The 23,035-nt window shown below is 37.5% G+C and overlaps 1 protein-coding gene across 4 annotated transcripts in view; it reads right to left on the bottom strand.

The window, feature by feature from the left end:
- The window catches only part of grik4 (glutamate ionotropic receptor kainate type subunit 4), a 349,633-nt gene that overhangs the window by 125,453 nt on the left and 201,145 nt on the right, over positions 1–23,035 (bottom strand). The gene's annotated exons all lie outside the window — the stretch shown is intronic.

The raw sequence follows: 23,035 nt of genomic DNA on the forward strand, positions 1-23,035 counted from the left end.
TGTGTTCCTTGGTTGCCTTTAATAAATTCATCATACAACTCCCACGGCACAAACAGGCATGTTTAACACTATTCATCTCCCCGGTGAAAACAGAGGTTAAGCACACAACAGTTAACCTTGCAGCCTTAAGCATTCCCTGAGCACAGAAACAAAGCCCCTGTAGCGCTACCTACAAATCCTGCTGAAATGCAAACACTTTTTCAATTTATTTCCCTTAAATAACATCCGTCTCTGCATCAGTAAGATGCATCTGCAAGCAATAGAAAGAAGAAAAAAAAGAGATGCTGGCAGTAGGCTACTTTTATTGGGGTATGTGAGGAAACATAGGATGAGGAGGAGTGGGCCATGGGGCGGCAGGTGTCATGTCAGTCAGCTGGTGAGGCGTTTCAGCTGTGCACAGTGGGCCTTGAAGGGGATGTAGGAAGACATGCTGAGTCCGAGAGAAGATACAGAAGAGGCAACCTCTTCATCATGGCAGATTGCCTGTCTATGTGTTTCTCAGCACCCATACATTGCGTTCCCCTTCGCACCTATATGCCCACGATGGGTTTTAAATCCCTGCCCATCAGGATGTAATGGAGTCTCTGGGTGTGTGGATGGGTGGAGGAGCAGCCAGCTCTGACAGCCATTCGTTCTTCCAAAGGTGTCTTAAAATCGTGGTAATAACTACACACCACACAGGGGAAATGAGACCCTTTTCAGTTGTGTCCTTATATTCCCTGTTGCATTTCTACAATTTCTCACCATCTCTTGTTCATCTCTTTTCATTAATACCCCTCACTGTTTACTCTTCTTGTCTCCTTTCCAACGCACTCTTCTCTTCCTTTTCAGCACCGCAGGCTGTGGTGCAACACACCTTCCCACTCACAAACCAGACGCACTTTGGTGGGCTTTTATCAGTGGGGGTTTAGAAGGCTGCCGACACAAACTCCAAGATTCACTTATAAACACAGACAGACACATATAGTCTGTCCTTTTCCATCAGTGCGGTCCTCTGGATTCTTCTGCAAAATACCGCAATATCTCAGGGGAACTACCCGGCTCCAAGTCAAAATTCCTCATCAAACTCCACAGCATGCAGCCATGACTCATGGAGAAAATACCCGATATAACATTCTAATCCTTTCCCCCATTATAATTTCTGTAAATGTTTTAATGATGCTTCTTTGTTTTTATGAAAAATCACCAAGTTAATGGAAAAAAGTATACATGTATAAACAGACTGCTATTTAGAAGGATCTCAATCTCCATTCTTTGGAAACAAAGGTTTGCCAAGTTTCCAATGTGAACGTGCTCCAATGTAGCTAATTTAAAATTGCAAACATGTATCATTTAAACTTCCACATTAACCCAAAATGTGCATTAGCCAATCTCATAGCCACAGCTCTGTGCATTTAGCCTTCTCGACATGGTGAAAACCCCTTGTTCAAACTGAGTATCAGAATGGGACAGACAGGATTTAAATGACTTTGAAAGTGACATGGTTGATGAGAGTCGGACCAACTGGCTTGTGTGTCTATGTCAGGAACAGCTGATCTATCAGGATTATCTTGTACAACCGTCTCTGTGGCAGACAGAGAACAGTTAACAAAAAGACAGCCGATGCAGAGTGACAGCTGTGTAGATGAAAATGTTTATGTTGAAGTAGAATCGGAAGACTAGTTGGAGATTATGAAAGGGCTACAGTAGCTTAAACAACTACTCTTTTAACAAATGTAGACAATATCATCTCTGAACACATAACACCTCGAAGCAGACAGCAGCAGCTATAAACATGAGACAGAAAACAGATTGTGCTGATCAAAATGGTAACAGATTGGGGAAAAAATTTGACAGGTCCACTAAGTCTTGATTTGATGGTCGGGTCAGAAATTGGCATAAACAGTGTCAAACCACCAACCTATCCAGCTATGCAGGTTCTTCTGGTGGTGAAATGTTGCAGGTTCTGTTTTCGTTCTTTCATCCTATTAATATCAAATGAAAGTTGTTAAAACCACAGCCTGCCTTAGTAGGACATCGTCACAACCTGCTGTTGATTACCATATCTCCATCAATAAATTAAGAGCTCAAGTTAACACTCACTTCCTGCTATGTAATGAATGTAACTGATTTGAGCTGAGATGCAAATGAGTTTACTGCAGATGTGTTGCTGGCATCAAAATCTAAATGTGAATAATTGCAAAATATATATATATATATAAATTATAAGATTATATATGTCTTCTTTGTAATGAAATCAATTGAATACAGGTCGAAAAGGATTTGCAAATCATCATATTCTGTTTTCGTTTATGTTTTACACAACATCCCGTCTTCACTGGAAATGGTGTTGTACAATTCATTGGCTTAACATGAAGTTTTTTATGTTCTTGTCAAGATTGTTCTAAAAAAATATAATAAGGAGTCAAAAATCTGAAAGTGTGTTTTAAATGACCTCTGTTCAGTTCAAAGTAACCCAGTTCAGGTTTCATCTGTTAGAGTATTTGAGTCTGAAGAAGGTCATTGACTCCAGATTCTTTGAAAAATAGTAAAATATCTTTTTAGTACAATTTCCCTCTGGGACATCAACAGTCCATGGTGCACAGTCAGATGCTCCTCCAATACTTATACTGCGAATAGCACAGGTAGGGCGCCCAATACCAAATGAGAGGACATGGGATTAAGTAAAGAGATGATTAAACCTTCAGGTTTTTTGTTTGTTCGTTTATTTGGTTCTGTAGCATTTGTGTCACCCATTAACTCTCAATAAACTCCACTAAAACCCACATCTACTGCAGAACTTGATGACATGCTGGGAGTGTAAATCGCCCATTTCAACCAGTGATGAGCTGGAGATGCTTCTAAACACTGCTGGAGTCAAGAACCATATATTTAACACTACTGAAGTTCATCTATATTTAGCAAGAGGGCTGTAGACTGGAAGTAGTTTAAAACAGGCAAGACAGGATTTTATCTATATATCACCGCCAAACACAATTCCCTTGTCTGCAACACACATGATTAATTGGTTCTTGTACAGTCTCAGTCACTATCTACTTAATGCAACAATGTTGAGCATGAACACTATAAAGAATCTACTCAGAGCAAAAACATCAATCTCCAAAACAATAACAGCAAGTCAGCAGCGACATCAGACTCATTTTGCTCAACTTCTTATCAGAAACCAGCAGCTAGAATCAATCTCTCCGATGACAGATTAAACAAGAAAATAAGACGACAGTAAAATCTCATTCTACATGTGTCTTTGCAGCTTCGTGGCTTTCAGTTTAGCATTTCCACTCAACAATATCCTCAAGTAACACTATGAATTTGCCACCAAATAGATGTGACCTGGTAGTTTGCCACCTAACTAACAATAACACAAACATCACATTAAAGAGCATTGGAGGAATATGCTCTTTGTCTGGTTTCTTTTTTGATGCCAGTATCACTAAAAAAAGTTTCTGTTTTGCCGGTAAAATCTTTTGACTTTACCTCATTTGAAAATAAGATGTAGGTTTTCAGATATATAATAGCTTGTATTTCCTTCATTCCAAAAATTATCCTGAGATCCTCAATCTTTTTCTGTCTGTTCTCTGGCTTATACCAATATTCCCCCACATCTCTTTTGGCATAATTTATTTTGCTTAAATTATTGCACAAGCAATTAAACATTTACTAAAGTTGCTTAAACATATTTAGACAGAATAAGAGATTATTCAAATTTGTGTAAGCAAGCCGATGAAACAAGTGTAGTAAACAGGCTAGACATTAAAAGTAGACAGACTGCTCTTTTAAAGCCTCTGCTTAGGGCTTTGACACTAATGGTGTGAAACTAATTATATTGGAAAATTATGAGCAGGGGAAAAAAAATCTCTTGCAACAATACAGCCCAAGGTAAATGCTGCACTTTTTAATAATTTGGTAGCTTCACTGTAAACAGAATTTAATACTGCAGTGAGTGCTGTGAAGGACAGATGAGTGTCAGGTGGGTCAGACAGAAAGAAAAATGGAAAAGACGGTAAAGGAGGAACTGACGGTCTGACTGAGAGGAGATGAGAGCGATGGAGTGAGTGACAGAAGAGAGGCTTCGGCGGGGGAATTGTCAACAGAAAAACAAAAACACAACCAGGTATATTAGGTGCAAACTGGGAGTGATGAACAGCAACGCAGTCACAATTAGCACTTATTAAGTGTCAGTGAGTTTCGCAGGGGCAAATATATTCCTGTTGTCAGGGGCACTCTCTTTGTAAGCAGTATAATGGCTGTCAGTTTTTGTGCAAAGGATCCATTTGCCTTGAACAAAATACAGTACTTTGCAAAATTTTAATTCCCCTTGAACCTTTTCCCATTTTACCACTCTACGATCCCAAACCCCTATTTATGTTATTGTCATTGACCGTCACAAAGAAATTAGAAAATAAATGTCTGTACAACGAGCATTTGCAGTCACCCTTTTTACTCTGCTACCCCCAAATATGTTCCAGTGCAACCATTTGACTTCAATACATAGTCAAATGTGTAATTTAATATACAAATACACCTATTGTATGAAAAATTCGATACTTTGAAAACATACAAAGACATGGCTCATGGTATTTCTGTAGACTTATTCATATTCTTCCACAGCTTTAGTAGCAGACAACTATTGGTATAAAATGTGGCGTTTTTGGAAAATGGCCAAAAAGGAATCAATTGATAACAGAAATCAACAAAAATTTTATTTTTCCACAAGTCCACAGTGTCATTCTTATAATTTGGAGAACCAAATGTAGGCAAGCGCAGTAGTTACAAAAAGGTATACTTAATAAATATCAAAACAATCAAAACTACGAGAAACAGAAACACATACTGTAGGTGGGAAAACTCAGGAGGAACAAAACCACAAGTGTGTAATAGAAGAATCCAATGAGGAAAGAATAAGAAAGGAACAATTAGGTGAAGTGGTTACACAAAGCATTGGCAAGCGAGTTAATTAGTAGAATGAATGTCAGCTGTGAGGGGACTGAGTACTGAGAGCCAGAGGGAAACAGCCAAATGAAGCAGAGTTAGCAATGCAAGAGCATCAAGGGGAATAACTGATCAATAGGGAATAATCAGAACTAGAACAAAGCACAAGTAAACGACAAAAAAAACAGAGTTAAATGTAACTCAGTACACCAGAATTGCAACTCAGAAGCCAAATAAAACCAACCACGCGTTGGCATGCATAGAATCATGGCATGTTAAGGAACACAACAAATATGTGGGAGACGGTCTCATGGTCAGATAATAAAGAAATTGAGCTCGTTGACCTACAAACAAAACATAATATGAGGCAGTAAAACCAACATGCATGACACCCCAAAACACCATTAATCCTCAGAAGATGAACCTTTATGCTGTGAAGGCAGCATGAAGATCACAGGTCATATAATCATAAGTCTAGATGTCATTGGCAAAGAACCATTTCTTTGGAAAACAAAGTGTTGCTGGGCAGCAAAAACACAAGCATTTCATGGTTTGAGTGCCAAAATGTTCAATGCGCATTCATGACATTAAACATGCATCAGATTTCCGACTATTCAACAAGTCATGTCCTTTTGATACCAAGTTGGACAAAGTTGTACACCTTGAAGCAACCCACTGCTAATTCTCTACAACTCTGCCCTCAGTTTTCTCTTTCAGGTCTGTGTTTGAAACTGAAGCTGCTCGGAAAGACTACTTGGATGTGTGCCACTGTCCATTTATATTTGTTTATATCTAAAGATGTGTATGCGTGTGTGTTTCTTGCAGTGTGACAGAAAGGTTGGCAGGTCTGCAGACAGAGGCTTGACAGGCGTTTAATGAGGAAGCTCCCACAGGACACGGGTTTTGCACACACCTCCACCAAAGCACCACATACACACATGAGTGGCAGAGAAAGAACCTTTTGTCAGCTGCAAAAAACCCCCAACCCAATTAGATTGGACTTACGATATGATTGCCATTACAACACTGAGTCTAAACACTTAAAACGAGGATTCAGGTGAATCACTGGTTTTTCAAACCGACATGTCAACATCAGCTGTTTGCTTTGCCTAAGCTTAGCTCTACCACCAATATAGCCGTTAGAATTTCAAAACTCACCAAGGTTAGTTAAAAATCTATCAAGGTATTAGTGATCTGTGAGTAACTGTGGTATTTTTTTTCTCTTCTGCATACTTCAATAAGCTCTAGGTTGCTACTGACAACTTTCCAATTCGTGTAGCAACCCGGACACTGAGAAGGTAACAGGAGGCTGATGGGAGGGTGGGGTTTGAGCAAAAAAAGGGGGCTGGATGTGCAGTGGTGCCATATGGAGAGCTGAGATAATCAGCATCTGCATCTGCCGGCTTGGACTCAGAGGAGCTGCAGAACAAAACAGTTTATTAAAGTATCCCTGGATTTTTATAGGCCTTGGAACGCTTGAGGTGCAGCTGTAGGAAGGTTAGCTTCAGTGTTGCTGTGTTGTGAAGTGACTCATTTACAGCATTACCTGTTGACCTGGCCATCAATTAGTGTACAAAACATGCCTGGCAGAAAAAAAACCCCACAATTGTCCTTGAAATCTCTAAGCGCTTATGCCAAGTGGAAAGCAGCCACTCAGTCTGAGTTTACTAAATAGAGGGTTTCTGAAGCCCAGTCCCTTTAGGGTCAAAAAGTGGATATAGCTAATCAGTTTAGAGATCATCATTGAAACAAATCCAGCTGTCAGCAAAGAACAATGTCTGAAGACTGGACTAAAAGTACCAGACTGCAAGCCAGAGAGTTGTGTTGGCGGCTGGGCGTCACAGAGCAGATGTTGTTAGAGACACTGTCCATAAGTCAGAGAGTGGGATGCCAAGGCTGAAATGGTGGAGTGTAGCTGGCAGGGATGGTGTTGTGAGGTTGACAGGGGTAGGAGCACAGGTGGTAGTCTATTATTGCAACCTGATTTGCTTTTGAACCAGGGAGGTTTATGGGGAATTTAGGAGAACCAGCTGTTGGTGTTTAGAATAATAATAATAATTAAAAAAAATGAGGCTAGGTGGGAAAGAGAGAACCAAAATAAGATGCAAGGATAAGGGAGGCAAAGTGTCAGCACCCTGTCATCAATTCCCATCTATTCTGTCTCAGAGCCTCCACCCTGATCTCTATTTGAACTAACACTGAGCCTGAATCAGCTTCCAAGGGTCGGCACAAAGACCGAGCAGTGATAAAGATAAAGTAGGCTGTGGATCCCCTGGTGCCTTTTAAGAAAGTGGAACATTGACCACTAGATCTCTATCTCATCGATCAGGTAGTATAGAGCAGGAGGAAAAAAGAAAAAAAAACTTTTTCTCCAGAAGAGCTTGTTCTGTACTCATCTGGTTTATTCAGATTTTTCTTTGGCTGTGCCATTCTATCTGTGATTTAGAGCAACGAGAATTAAAAAAGAAGGAACTGATTTTATTTGAGGAGCTTAAAATCTTTAAAATCATTCTCTTAATAAATCAGATGATATTTTATCAGTAAATATTTCCTTACAGCAGGTTCTATCTCCATTGACAAAAAATCCCCACAATAAATAACTTTTCTCAATGGAAAGAAAAAAGCTCTGATTATAAGTGTTGTCTCTAATCTCAACAGTGAGATTAATCCTTTTCTGGGAATCCAGCCAAATACTTGACTTACACCTCCACAACAAAGTGCAGCTCAGGCTCAACAACTTATAAACACAAAGCCAGCAAATGTTTGAGAACAAAAAATGCTGATAGAGCAACGAGAATCTGAATGTTGCAGTGGACCTTCAGACCGCAGAGTAGCAGCAGCTGAGAAACCAATGCAATATGAAGAAGAGGATTATGTATTTTAATGACAACAATCCCAGAAAGCAACTTTAAAAGTTCGGTACTCTTTAAATGCTTGCAAGAATTAATGTTATCCATTCAGTGTGAAGAAAAGCCAATTTACTTTATATCAACCTGGTCAGTAAAAACTACAGCTGTACTCCACCGTAAAAAAAAAACCTAAAACAAGTTTCACAGAAAATTCCAAATACAGGAATTTATGAGTTAAAAACACCATAATAGAAATTAGTTACTATATAGTTACTACACACAAAGATCCTGTGAGGAATGCAGTGATCAGGAAAGAAAATCTCTCCGCAGGATCAAATTTAAATGACCTGTGAATTGAGCACGACTCTGAAGGAAGCCGTCTGGATTTCAATAAATGTTTTCTTTCTGGCTGAGCCGACGTCTGAAGTCAAACTTTGTATTTTTTATTATCTGCGGTATTTTCACTCTGCGCGCTGACAAGCCTGTTAGAAGAGCATCACAGTCAAGTCAAGGTAAGAAATGAATTTGGTCTGCTGGTGTCTGCACCAAGAGTCTGCTGGCAAGCCAGGTCAGATAGGGCTGGTTATTTACTCTGTTATAAAATGTGAAGTAAAACGGCAAAGTCAGCTGCAGGAAGGACAGCTAGTTATTTCTATGGCATCCAGCTTGAGAAGTCAGGCGACAAGTGACAGAAAACACATAACAAAATCCATCCTTAAGAAAAGAAAATGACAACCTAACAACCATTTGATTGTGAGAAGGATACCCTCCACTTCTTTTGAATTAAGGGTCAAAACACATATTGATTTGAAAATGTGATTAATTGACCTCTATGCAGAGGATAATACTGATCTTAAACTTTCTTCTTATTAAAAATATCTTCACTGTAAAAATTGATATCTTGAATCATTGAAGATAGCTTTGTTTCTTTTTGTAGGCTGGCAAGTATCAGCTATTCTTTTCATAAATGAATATCCTATCAATGCATTAATCTGACTATAGTTAGAAGTGCATAAACAAATACATGGAAAAGGAAATGTCAAGGTTTGGTTTAGGGCATGATTAACACAATAAAATCTAACCTTTTATGCTCATTTTAGGGAAACTGAAAAGTTCTAAAGGTGGAAATATGGGTGGCTTGATACAATCAGCTTGGATCTAACTATAAAATATTTCCCCCTCAGAGCTGAATTTCTAAAAAAAAATGTCCAGCATAAAAAGTGATACAAAAAAAAAAATACCCAATCAAAAAGGAACCGATATTTTACTAGATGTCTAGTATAGAGAAAGATAATTATTTTTGTGAAAAGGCAACTATTACTCTAAACATTTCCTTTTGTTTGCTTGTTGATAGAAACACTTAGCACATGTGAACAAGAAAATGTGTTGATTTTTGTTATTGACAATTGAAATATGTTATCTGACTACAACATATATCTTTCAGTAAAAAACACATGTCTAAAAAATGAAGTTGTTGCATCTGCAGAATGGAAGAAAGTGTATAACAAGTTTCTTGTTATGCAGAAACTTGGTACACAGTTTCTGCTTAACAAGTCGCTTCCAACAGACAGTTGCTTCCAACTGTCTGTGACCTTTAGCATTTCAGGAACAATCATCTTTGTCAACTATAGATAGTGGGTCCCCATCCAACACATATTATTGGCATGCTAATACCATATGAGCATGTCAATGTAGTCATGATATATAGTGAAGCTTACAATTTCACGCACGACTCTGAAGGATGTGTAATAACGCAATATTAACAAAGGAGCTACGTATATTACGCTCCTTTGTTTAGGGAGCGTTAACATTGCTCCCTAAACAGCAAAGCATTAATACATCTCCCTAAACGAAGAAACAGCAAGCAGCTTCAGAATAAATAAAAACATATTTTTAATACCAGAACTGAAGCCAGTGTGGATCTGTTATTACACCAGAGTAGGTTTGGAGACTAATAAGACGAAACCTGCTGCCAAGACAACTTGCACCTAAAGGAGAGTCTGAGTTCATTCATTCTGATTTTAAAACCAACTCCTCAGTAAAAAGCTAAAGCATCAGGCAAAACAAGATGAATACAAGAGAGCTATTACCCACTGCAACGCACAGATTCATTGTATGGATGATGGAAGGTCATTAGGGAGAGGCAGAGAGAAAGAGCTTTGTTCAAGCACAGCTCCCCTTGTGTTTAGATTAGTTTTCTTAAGAGGACCAGATTGTTACCTGCTATTCATCAGTAACTTAAACGAGTGCAACACAGAAGAAAAATTGTAAAGCAAGACAAAATCGGAACATGAAGGGAAAACTAAAAAGAACAATAAAACATCAGAGAGGAAAGCTAGCGTGAAAATTGACAAAAAATGGTCAACTGGGACTTGTTTCAGGAGAGTAATCGCTGATATTTAGGTGGGATAAAAGCTGACAGCTGGTTTGGAAACTGTCATGGGGAGAAAGAAAATAAGAAAAACAAGAGACATTTGGATATGAAAAAGTGAAGAGTGACACAACTTCAAAGAAAGCCAAGGTTTTTTTAATAAAAAAAGTAGTTCATTGAATCCCAGAGCAGATTAAAGTTAATCATTTTAATTTTGTGGGTTAGACGAAAAGCTTTGCTGCAACACATTGTGAAAGACTGTAAAGATTAAACCCGCTTGATTGTGAAGCAAGAAAGCTAAAAGATACTAAATGTGGAAGAAAGTTAAAGATACTTGACTGTATCAGAAATATACAGTCAAGTATCTTGATTGTACTGAATATCTTGATACAGTATCTTGCACTGTATCAAGATACAGTATATTGATACAAGGTGCTGTATCAGTAATACCCAGAATATTACCCTGGATATCCAGGGTAATATCCTTTAACCCTAGATATTAGAAATACACACTGAAGCAAAGACTTGAAAACATCCGCCTATGTGTAATTAATCTATATAATCTTTCCCTTTGTGAATTGAATTGGTCAAATAAATGAGAATTTACTGGATTTGACCATATAGCAACACTAAATTACTAAAGTAACTTATCAAAGATATTTTAAGTCCTTAAGATGCAGATGTGTTTGAGTTTTGACCGCAGAACTTTTGAGTCCGCTAACAGATAAAGATATCAAAAGGAGCATAGCCCAGAAAGAAACAAAAGAACTGCAACTGCTGGCTGAGCAGAGGACAAATTATCAACTACATATAGAGAACAGTGCAGTCACTTTTCAGGCCGTTACCTCTGCTAATATGACACTTAGAGGCTTGTTGCTCAACTTGCTTTCAGTCTGCTGAGAATTGGCAGATATTGTCATTGAGCCAATACAATGTACTCACTATCATCAGACACAACCAGTGTATCTTTCAGTCGTCTTACAAGAAACAGAAAACACCATAGTGTGCAGGTTAGTATGCACCACAAATTTGGAACAAACTTCCAGAAAACTGTAAACTGTGGGGCATGCTGTGGTGGCGCAGGGGGTTAGCACGCCCCACACTTAGAGGCCTTAGACCCGCGGATGTCGCGGGTTCGACTCCCGGTCCCGACGACATGTCCTCCTTCAAAAATGGCGCTGGCTGCCTGCAGACGCAGCTCCCGTAGTGTGTGTGTTAATCTGTGTATAAAAAATTCTTGCTGTAACTGCGAAATAATTTCCCTGCTGGGATGAATAAAGTAATTCTTCTTCTTCTAAAACAGCTGAAACACTTCTTTAAATCTCAACTAAAAACCCACTTGTTTAGGATTGTATTTGAAATGTAATCAATTACAAATTTAATGATGGAACTTTACTTAATGTCATGTTTTGATTGTTGATTCTATGTTGCATTGTGTTTCTGTGTTTGATATGATGTAAAGCACTTTGAAATGCCTTGCTGCTGAAATGTGCTATACAAATAAAATTTGATTGATTGATAGTTTAGTAAGACACGAATAGTGGGAAAATTTATTTGTGCGTTATTGTAATTTTGTTAAGATGTACACACAAAAAGGATGAAAAAAATCCAACCAAATGTTTTTGCTCATACAAGATTCACAGGGATATTGTCAATTAAAAGTAACAAGAAAGAAATGAACTGTGGCATATAAAGCATGCCACATATTCAGAGGAACAGTGAAAAGGCTGGTTCAGCTGAAATTGGCTGAACTTTAACACCTAAAATAATTCACTCAGGAAAACATCTAGAAAACAGACTAAAGGCCAGCATAGCCACAAGGAGAATATTTCAACTGGGTTACCTCTAGCCATCAAGTCATTCTACTCTATTCTATTTCAAATCATGTGTAAAAGTTGGACCGCAAAATAAAGAGATGTTTTTTGACATCACTTTATATTGGTGTCAGAAAACATCAATATAAAGCGATGTACTGTATCTGCAGTAAAAAGCTAAAGCAATCAGTCTTTGCAGAATGATTAATTGGTAATGAAGTATACTTCACAAGTCTCCCCAGTCACGATCATGCAAAAAGAACATTGTATATTGAATATTATTCCTGTAAAAAAATATATCTTTATCTATTTTATACTTTCAGAGTCATGTGTAGAGTGAAACCTGAATCCAGTGGTCAATGGTAGCTATGAGGGCACTCTAAAACAGTCTGAGGTCCATGACAGGGTTTGTCTCCTTGCTCAATTCAGAGATTGTTTCAGTATCTGTGTACAGTAAAATCCAGAGTTCATTCACTTGCCAACCTTAAGAAATCACTCAACTTCAAATGGAAATTAATTCAACCTTGTAAAGACATGAGCCAGAAATAATTTAACCTCCACAGAATTGCTATTTCAAGCAGAAAACAAAACACTGCACTGCAGGAGACTAGAAAGGAGAGGCAAAAAAACAAACAAAATAAAATAAATAGAGCTTCTGCCAGGTGCACCAACACCTTAAGAGTTAAACTAACGTCGCAGTATAATTGCCAAGTAAATTATACTCAAATTGCAAACAGTTTTCTGACTTGATTAAACATTGTCTGTCTGAGTGCCATGGTTCTGCTGCATGGTGTGCATTATGTTTGCCCATCAGACCTCCGCTACAGCTCTAAATCCAGCCTGAGCACCGGTGTAACGAAGCTCATCTGGTTAAACTCTATGTACTCCTGCAAGGAGAGATAGTATCCCCAAGACAGCAGAAAAACCATTAATATTCATGAACTTCCGCTTAGAAAACTGTATTTTGTATTTTCCAGGCACAGTCCCATTTTATAGCACAATCAAGTAACTTATGTTAGCTTCAATTGTTTTAAAAATACTGTATATATCAAACAAATCTTAGGAAGACAATTAACTTCGCAATTTGGCCTCTCTTTAAAGAAGCTCCTTCTCTTTCCAGCACTCTGCCTTCAGCATGTCATCACAACAACGTTTCTCATTATGATGTTCTTAGGAACATTTGACTGAGAAGTAATTCATATGATAAGCTCAGCAGTCCCAGCAGGTGTTTGTTAATAGCTGCTGCCACTAGTCTGGTGGAGCAAAATGTGGAAGGCTGAGGTGAAGGGTCCTCTGTGAAGCGGATCCTCGGTTAGAGGCCAGCATTTAGGTAACGCTGAATGGTTGCCACGGGAGATTAAAGGATTTCTCGTGCATAGAAAGAATCAAAGCAACACTTCAAATATGTTTTTGAATAACATTATTACCTGATATAAAGTTTAAATGGATGGATTTTACATAAACCCTCATTTAACTGTAATTCATTCTTAATACTAGATGAAAAAGTAAAAGATGAAGGGATTTAATCAAAGCCTAATTTGATAAACTGTGGCATGCAAACCAAGCTGAAATGGAATGAGGGCTTTTTAAAAATGCCTTTTCTAAGAACTAATAAATTTAGATTAAGATATTTAAAAAGCTACTGAGCTAGAATCATAAAAGTCTGTAAAAATCTGCATCTCACATCAGATTTAAAGACTTTTAAAAATCTGAACCACTACATTGGACAATGGTTCGTCAATCACCAGGCTCCTAGAATTACATTCCTCAAATATAAAGCTACTATTTAGCATTTTCCTGGAAATCTCCAATCAAAAGAATTTCTTTTCACACAGTCAACTCCCTCTCTGCGGTGGCAGGAGTTTTCTATTAGTCACCATTAGTGTGAAACCCAGATGGGCTCAGTCCCACTCCTCTGTCTGCATGGTGGAAACCAGGGAGTGATTTATGGAGACTGGAAGATGATGCACTGGTCACCCAGTGAGGTTGTCACAGTCAGTCACAGTATTGCCACCGTTGTCACCGGCAATGACCCGTCAGGGAGCCAGCAGCTTTCATATGGTCACAGTGAATGATTAGGTGCTCTGGGGCAGGTATGCACAACAGTAGGCAATTACATACGGTAGATCCGACTGACAGGCCGCCACCTTTTATAAACAAATAATATATCATTAAGAGACTAAAGTTTGGGATCTCAATAGTATTCTGTATTTTCTGCACTTCCAGTGGGTTTTTGTAATGACAATTTATTGTGTACATATGCAAAAGCCCAAAAAAAGATAATTTTCGATCCCTAGCTATAGATCTCTGACCTGCCAAACTAAAGGTGTTAAGAAGAAGAATTACTTTATTCATCCCAGCAGGGAAATTATTTCGCAGTTACAGCAAGAATTTTTTATACACAGATTAACACACACACCACGGGAGCTGCGTCTGCAGGCAGCCAGCTGAGCCGGCGCCATTTTTGAAGGAGGACATGCGGCAAAGGTGGGTACCGGGAGTCGAACCCGTGACGTCCGCGGGTCTAAGGCCTCCAAATGTGGGGCGTGCTAACCCCCTGCACCACCACAGCACGGTTAAGATTAACCGCTTAGTATTGAGTATATGTGGAAGACAATGGTGCATTGGTGAATTAACTTTAAAATGCAGCTGTTGTCAGCGTTTGCAAATGTAACCCATGTTATTTTAGCGAATATGAATTATAGCCTGTAATACACTACATTGCCAATAGGTGGCAGTAAATAGCTTCAAAGTAGTCTAAAGCTACAGTGATATGCTACAGGATATGAGCTAGAACAACCAGAAGAAGAAGAAAAAACGTTTTGTGGTCACGTTACGGTTTTCTTTTCTATATTATAATTTTTGATTCCTGTGTATCTGGATCCGGAAGAAGTTGTTTTTTGAGATTTATTTCTTTTTCTTTCTTTCTAGCCTGTGGCTAATCGATAGCTAACGAAGCTAATTATAGCACAGAACTCACCGGAGATTCGCAGCAAGAAAAATAAATTAAATCTCAAAAAACAACTTCTTCCGGATCCATATACACAGGAATCAAAAATTACCCATAGATGAAAATTAATTCTTGAAAAATATAGAAAAGAAAACCGAGTTTTGTCAGTAAAGTGACCACAAAACGGTTTTTTTCTTCTTCTGGTTGTTCTAGCTCATATCCTGTAGCATATCACTGTAGTTTTAGACTACTTTGAAGCTATTTACTGCCACCTATTGGCAATGTAGTGTATTACAGGCTATAATTCATATTCGCTAAAATAACATGGGTTACACAAATATTACCTACAAGTATTTAAGTATAATGTTGGTTTTCTAAAATTGTGTCCCTTGAAAATGGTAAAATATACAGCAACACTGAATTAACAATAACATTAGAATCTGTTTTCTGCTTCGCATGGAGGTTAGGAAAAGTTTCAAGATTTTGCAATTTAGTTTGCACAGTAAAAAAGGACATTTAGAGAAACCATGGAAAACTGACGTCGCAAAAATGTATTTTGTGCCACTGTCCAGAATAAATCTGCATAACATTTACTTGTGGTTGAGAAAAGCATGCAGCTCCAGCCAATAGACTACTCTATGCAGTCAGCATAACATCATTCAATTATGATTTTGGATTTGTTAAAAAAAAGAAAGTTGCAACATCCTTATAAGAATGGACAAAGAAATGTGACTTCAGTTTCAAGCGCTCTCAGAATAAAAGTATGCATAGATAAGAGGAAATAAAAAATACAAAGGAAAATTAAGTACACGTATGTGTATTTACAACCATTTTTAATGTAAAGAGAAAAAAAGGCATATTAAGTTAGTGCAAATATGATTGGTTAGTTTCACAGCACAGTAGCTGACTACTCAGGCTCTAAAGTGTTTACTGTGTTCATTAAAGAAAACCCTACTGGAAGAAAAATAAGTGGCCTTTTTTTATTGTTGTTGCAAAAAGCGTTCTAAAGCGCTGTTTAGTTTGTGTTTGTGTGGGGTCTGCTGAGATATTAGCTGCACTTTTAAGTGATCTCACACCTATACAATTCATGGATGCAGAGAAGGTCTTCTCTGCTGACCTGATTGGTCGTTGCATTGTTGTGAAATATTTTTAAGATAATAATAAGAGAAAAAGTTGAAAATCAACATCTTATCCTTCCCAAACACTTAAAAACGGGTACAGAATCCGTGTTTAAAGTACAAAGTAACGGAAGAGTTTCTCTTTAATCATTAAAAATCTAGAAATACAAATTTTCTAGGCAGTAATTACTGTCCTACACAGAACAGATTCTAACCCCAAAATATAAAAGTGAAATTTTTCAAAATATAGAAGATAGTTTTTTTTTTGTTTTTTCTTTTTCATAGTACTGGTCATGACTTAAAACAAGTTCAGTTTTCTGGTTAGCTTTGCTCTTTCCAATTTACTTTCCCCCCACCCAGTCCTCAAAAGCATGCTGCACACTATTTGGCTACTGCGCATAGAATAAAGATTTACATTATTTCCCAGTGGACTGCTGATTTCTCTGTTGTGCTACTGAATAAAGCTGAATTTTAATAGTGTTGCAACTCATTAAAGATGACTTTGCCCTTCATGACTGCAGCTCAACGCTTTCTTGCTCAGCAGGGAAACATTTTCTCGATGTTAAATTTTCCTGCATGATGAACCTTCTGTTACGTCTGCCCTGTTCAAGTAGCTCTGTTATTACCAGGGGTTCTCTGTGATTGGTGGTAATGGCAAAGCTGGTGACTCTAATCTAATAAAGAAATCAATTAAAAACACCAAACAGAGCAGTAAATCAATATATGACTGATGGATACCTTTGTGAAAATGACATTGAGATACCAAGGCTCTTTAATTTTCACAGATTCCTACCTCTGTATAATGGTGAAATATCACTGTAGAGTGGATTAAAACCTGGCTATGTTTCTCTCACAAGCTTGATTTTATTCTGTGCAGCAGTCCCTTACCCTGTCACTACTGGTTCCATGCAATAAATAGGGGTGATGTCATTGGTGCATTATCATTATTGACATGATGGCAGCTCTCCATGTTTACTGGCAGCTAATTCGGCCAATTACAGGGAATGCTTAATATTAAGCCACAATCTGTGCAGCCAGTGACAGAATAGGTGAGAAAGAGGTGAATGTGAGGAGAAGTAAATAATTCAGCCGCTTCTAATGTAACAGAAAATCAATAAGGCAATATTGCTCTTCATAAGTATTCATTAATATTAATTAGTATTAATAATAATACAGACCCCTCTCCCCTCTAATTTGAAAAAAAATTGTTCACTGTAGATAGATTTATCAGAGGGAAAAAAAGTCTATGATGATCTTTGCTAAACAGAGGGCCATGACTAAACAATAATCATCCTGATTTTCACACCTTAAGCATGAGCTGGGGAGCCTAACAGTGAGATAAAACAGCTTGGTGTTTATCTGGACACTCTTACCTCTCCACCATCACTGTCAGTGTCACTGTCAAGCAACAAACAGCAACACCACTTTCATTACCTCACAAGAAGCACAAGAGGATGTAGATGTATGGCTACTTGGAGCATTGAGAGCTAGATGTAGTCCTGGTTAGGTTGTAGAAGTAACATTAGCGTTGGTCTTTCCTTGTAAATTCTCTGTTGACCAAGACATGCAGGTCCATTTGGGCCACACATCATGGATATCTGCTACCTGCTTCTCCTTCATGTCACATTCAGGATCCAGAAACAGTGAAGACAAAAACTATTACACCCCTGACAGAATTAGATTTAAAATGATTTTCACTTCAAACCGAAAGAAAAGGATATTAAGTTGAATATTAATTTTGAAAAAAGTTTTTTTATTTAACTTTCATCAAACAATTTCCCACTACCATATTCAATACAGACCCAAAATGGCAGCAAACCATAGCCAATCACAGTTTATCCATGAAAATGATTTCAGTCCACGATATGATAATCTCCTGTCTAGTGTCCGGGAAATTACATGTCCAAAATGAATCTGAGCATTTATATCACAAGATTCAGTGTATGATCTTATAGATCTTCTTTCTAATCTCTTAAACTAAATCTAGCTTGATGGTATTTTGAGGTGATAAATGTGTCACATGAACCTATTTCACGCTTTGATACTGCAAGCCATTTTACAGTTCAACAGTTTTCAAAGAAGCTGAGAAAACAGACGGCACACATGTCAAAAGGACCTTCTTAGTGATAGCAAACATTTACAGCTCTGTCTGACATGGGAATACTACAAAACGTTCAATAATAAAAAAAAAAAGAAAGTCAAAGTTGAGGGGAAGTGTAATGGGCTCCAAACTTTAGCTTAAGAAGGTCAATGTGCCAAAGAATGTTTTTCTTCCAAACAATTCAGGACAAAGTTATCCCTTAAAATCAAGTGAAAGTGAGTAGTGGTCCACATTATTTAGGTTGCTAACAGTAGCTGTTTGTAGTAAACACATTAAACAAGGACAACTTAAATAACTCAACACAATATTGTTTTATTCAAGTTAAACATAAAATACCACCTACGATGAGCATTGCATTATTCAGCCTCTTAACAAAAAACATCTTTACCACTTAGTAGAGTACACTTTTTCTGTTATGACCTTCTTCAAACGCAATTCACTGCCAGACACTGGCGTCTGACAACATTTCCGAGAACTAGTCTTCTCCTCAAGGACAGAGCCTCCATTTCATTGATAATTTTGGATTTGCATGCTGCAACTGTCTTCTCCAAATCCTACCAGAGATATTTAGTAGAGTGCCAGAGAGTCGACTATGACGGTCACTTCCAGGACATTTTCTTGAGCCTCGGTGGGCTTTGAGATGTGCTTAGGATTATTTTTTGTTTGAAACTTCAATGACAATCGCCAGCTTCCTTAGAAATGGTGTGACACTTCTCTTGAGATTTCTGAATTAAATAACTGATGACTTAATCGATCCATCATTTCCTCCGTATTCAGACCAGAGGAAGCAAAGCTTTCCCAAAGTTACAGCCAATTAGAGTCAGGAAGAAGGTTTGCCAATCAAACTCATGTATGGACTGCTTAAGATTGCCTGTTTGCTGCTGCTGTGCTGATGGCAGGGAAACAACTTACTGCTGCAGGAAAACTGTTTATCCGCAGTCATCAGTGGCCATACTTACTAGCCTGTATATTCACAGCAGGCTTTGTTGTGGGGAAAGAGCTGCAGCAAAGGAGAGAGGAAAGGGGAGGGTTGATTGGCAGCACTAAGACCCCCCTCCTGGTTCTGATTGGCTGTTTCTGACCGAGTGGTGTAATTCCGCAGATGGCTGTAGAACCACAAAAACAATTATGAACTTTACAAACAAAAAAAAAAACATATTTGCCATGAGGGCTGAAAGTTTTAGGTAGCACCATATACGTTGACATATCTGCCCAGAAAGTTCTTCAAATTGCAGCACTTAATTCATACTTGACATACAGCGACAGAACAGTTGTTCAAATTTTCTACTCAATTAAAAGTTGACTGTACTTTTTTTTTTATATAAAAAGAGAAGACAAAAACCAAACACTGCTATTTCTATTAGACTGCTCTGATTGAAATTTTAAATAACACAAGTGTCATTGAAAAGGACTTAATGTGTGGTTAAACAAAGCAGGGATTAGAAATAAGTACCAGCAACATAAATACAGGGACTGAGTTATGAATTCAACAGCAGAACTCAAACTGAAGCGTTACAGTCCTCTGAAAAAGTCCTCAAAGCATCGCCAAGAGCAATAAGGATAAAGTATAATACTGCAACCTGACCAATCATAAACTCAGCAATGTGTTTCTATGAAGCTGTCAAGGTATGTATGATAATTAGCTGCATTACTTTTCCTGTGACTGCAGTACAAATAATATTTATCTACTGTTAACTTAAGTAGAGTTGAGTACAGCTCTGGTGTCAGTGCTGCTGAAAATCACTGCTTAATGTCATGTTATACATGAAAAATACAAAGATTAATTTATTCCGACAACAGCAAATCTTATAATCCTGTCACTTTCCCTCAGAAAAGGACATGATTGGCTGAGCTTCCCAGCATTATGTTAATCCTGATGATTACCCCTTTCGTTTACAATAAGAACAGATATGTGAGGATGAAATTTAAGAAAGTGTGGGGAAACTAAACCTTCTGGTCGCATATTAACTCCTCTTTGTTGGATTTTTCTCTTTTGATGTCAACGTTAAATTCGTACAGTGGTAATATGGCAGTCAGTATTTCAAAGCAGCTGGTCCCCTCACTCAGAGCCACCAGAGGTTTTTAGCAACAGAGAGTTCTGGTTTGTCTCCCACTACAGCAGGCTGATGTCTCATTAGACTTCATTGCAGCAAAAGATACTGTTGGGAGGACGTTGGTATTGGAAGCCTGTTTCTACTGCAGTCATATCGGGATCAGATCCACACAGGAAGAAAAGAACAGCTTCTCTGTGGACTAATAGAGTACTGTAAGTTTTATCTTACAGCGTCATATGGGTGAGTCAGGTCACATTTAAGTGACAGAAATGAGATTTAAGACAAAAGTCTCATGAAAAATCTTTACCTGATATGTAGGTGTGAAACTACGTCATTAAATAAACCACAAACCGCAGCTCTGATGCATTCACACCCGTTGAAGGGTGGCCCTGATTTTTTTATTTTATTTTTTGCAAGGGATGTTTGTGGATTGTGGGCTGTTGCAATCTTCATGTTCGATACAATTTTTAACAATAGCAACATAGATAGTCATAAAACTGAGTTCAGCACTGACAATTTCAGAGCAAAACATATTTAAATTCCCACAAACATAATTTTTCTCTCTGTGTAATGACAACATTATTACAGAAGGACTACCAGGTCTTCAAAATAAAAGTACTTCCTGTCACATTCATTCAGATTTCTTTCTTTCTTACCAATTCCTTCATTATAATGAGGCTCATTATTGCAATTCAAAGTGTACCATAAAGTGTCTGAACTTAAAATTCACACCAAACATTTCAGACTTTGTAAAAGCAGGAACAATTTCAACACAAAGATGAACAGGTGCTGACTATGCAATTACTTTTAGGTTCCAAAGTAAAAAAAAGCATTTATCTGTTATCTCTTATCAAATAAAATTGTATAAGCACCTATTAAAATTCTGATGTTGTGTTAAAAAGTAGAAGACAAACTGTATGAGTGTGAAATATTCAAACAGAGAATTTGTTTTTACTTAACAGAACTCAAATAAATTAACTTCGTTAAGAAGCTAACCCATGATTGAACATTAAGGAATCTGTTCTGTTGGGAGCTGGTACAACTTCAGTCATTTCAGTTCATCTTTGAATGAATCAGTTCAAGCAGTGAAACATTCTATGACAATTAACAATAGACAGAGGTGTTTTAAAAACATCCACCTCACTTGAATTAGACACAACATCTCAAGCATGATTCCTCTCTTATGCATTAAAAAGTTTAAGGGAGAGCAAATTCAGATAATGACTTCCACAACCACGACCTTCAGTCACTTTAATCACTTTCACAATTGCTATATTGGGTTCACAGTAAGAGAACTGTGTCCTGATTTTAACAAAATACAAATTGTTCTTCACTGTAGGACTGGATATGTACAGTATGTGTTTTATACAATTTATGCTTATGATCTGATACAGAAATAGAGAACAACAAACACAATTGCAAAAAATAACAGAGATAGCTAAGCTTTGTGAATCCCCCCCAGAATCAAATTTCCTACACTTGCACACTAATGAGGAACTAAAAAATTTCTCAAGAAATTTGAACTGGGCCTGCCAAAGTCTGCCTGTTGGTTGGAACCCAGCATTCTGATGCTAAACATTAGCACCAATGCTAAAGTAAGCTGCAATGTACTCAATAGCATGCGAAGAGCCACAAGCATGAGGAGAGTCACAAGCATTTTTTTAAACATGCTTGTTTAAGGCCATGCTTTGGTGGCCTTTATTTGAAAGTAGTTCCGACAGGAAAGAGGGTAATGAGACAGGGGAAGACATGCGGCAAATGTTGCCAGGCCAGGAATTGAATCTGCGATCACCACCACGAGGACTAAGGCCTCCATGTGAGTTGCGTTTTGCCCCTGCACCACCACAGCACCCCAGAGTCACAAGCATGTTAACCTACTCTATTCAGTATGTTAAAATTAGTATATAAGTTAAATTAGCCAGTTTGGTAATGTTAGCATGAATGCTGCCAGTGGAATGTGGGGTATAACTATTTCTTACATTGAGTTCCTCCATTCAGTGTGCTAACATGGCTATTAAGTAAACAAAATAGATAAAAGCTTATTTTAGGGAAAAGGCTACTGCTAATATGCACCGCACTGATTTTTACTTTGGCAAAAGTAAAACTCAGAAGTTTACTTCGTGGCACTTGGTTATCGGAAAACACGCTCATCTCTTAGCAACAGATTAACAACAAATAATGTTATTGTTCAAAAAACATAAGATTTCTACGGAAGAGGATTAGGGCCACCGAGAAAAAAAAAAAAAAAACAGAATTCTGACTTTAAAATCTCTTTAATCTCGCTGGATTAAAGTTCCAACGAGATTAAAGTTAAACTCATAAAGTCAGAATTCTGACTTTAATCTCAGATTAAAGTCTAATTAATGTAATTAATTGTGTCTAATTTCTGCTTAGACACAAGAAATTTACAGTTAAATTTACACTTGGTAAATTTTGCAAAAGTATATGAATACATGAATTCACTGATTGTACCTCTACTCTATAGCTTTATATCAAATCTGAAAAAAGTCTGTCAGAGTAAAAGGCCTTTATGTTTAATAAGCATAAAGGCCTTTATGCTTTTTAAATATAAAGGCCTTTATGACTTTATGCTTATTAAACAAAGGTCTTTATGCTTGTTAAACATAAAGGCCGTTATGTTTAATGCTTCTTAAACATAAAGGAATTTATGTTTAATAAGCATAAAGGCCTTTATGTTTAAGTTTTAAAGCCTTTATGTTTAAGGCTTATTAAACATAAAGGAATTTATGTTTAATAAGCATAAATGCCTTTATGTTTAAGTTTAAAAGCCACATATCTAACAATTGTTTTATTCTGTTCAGATAAGAAAACATGCCTTTTGTATCTTA

This window comes from Xiphophorus maculatus, chromosome 18 (genome assembly GCF_002775205.1).
Source record: "Xiphophorus maculatus strain JP 163 A chromosome 18, X_maculatus-5.0-male, whole genome shotgun sequence".
Taxonomy (NCBI): domain Eukaryota; kingdom Metazoa; phylum Chordata; class Actinopteri; order Cyprinodontiformes; family Poeciliidae; genus Xiphophorus; species Xiphophorus maculatus.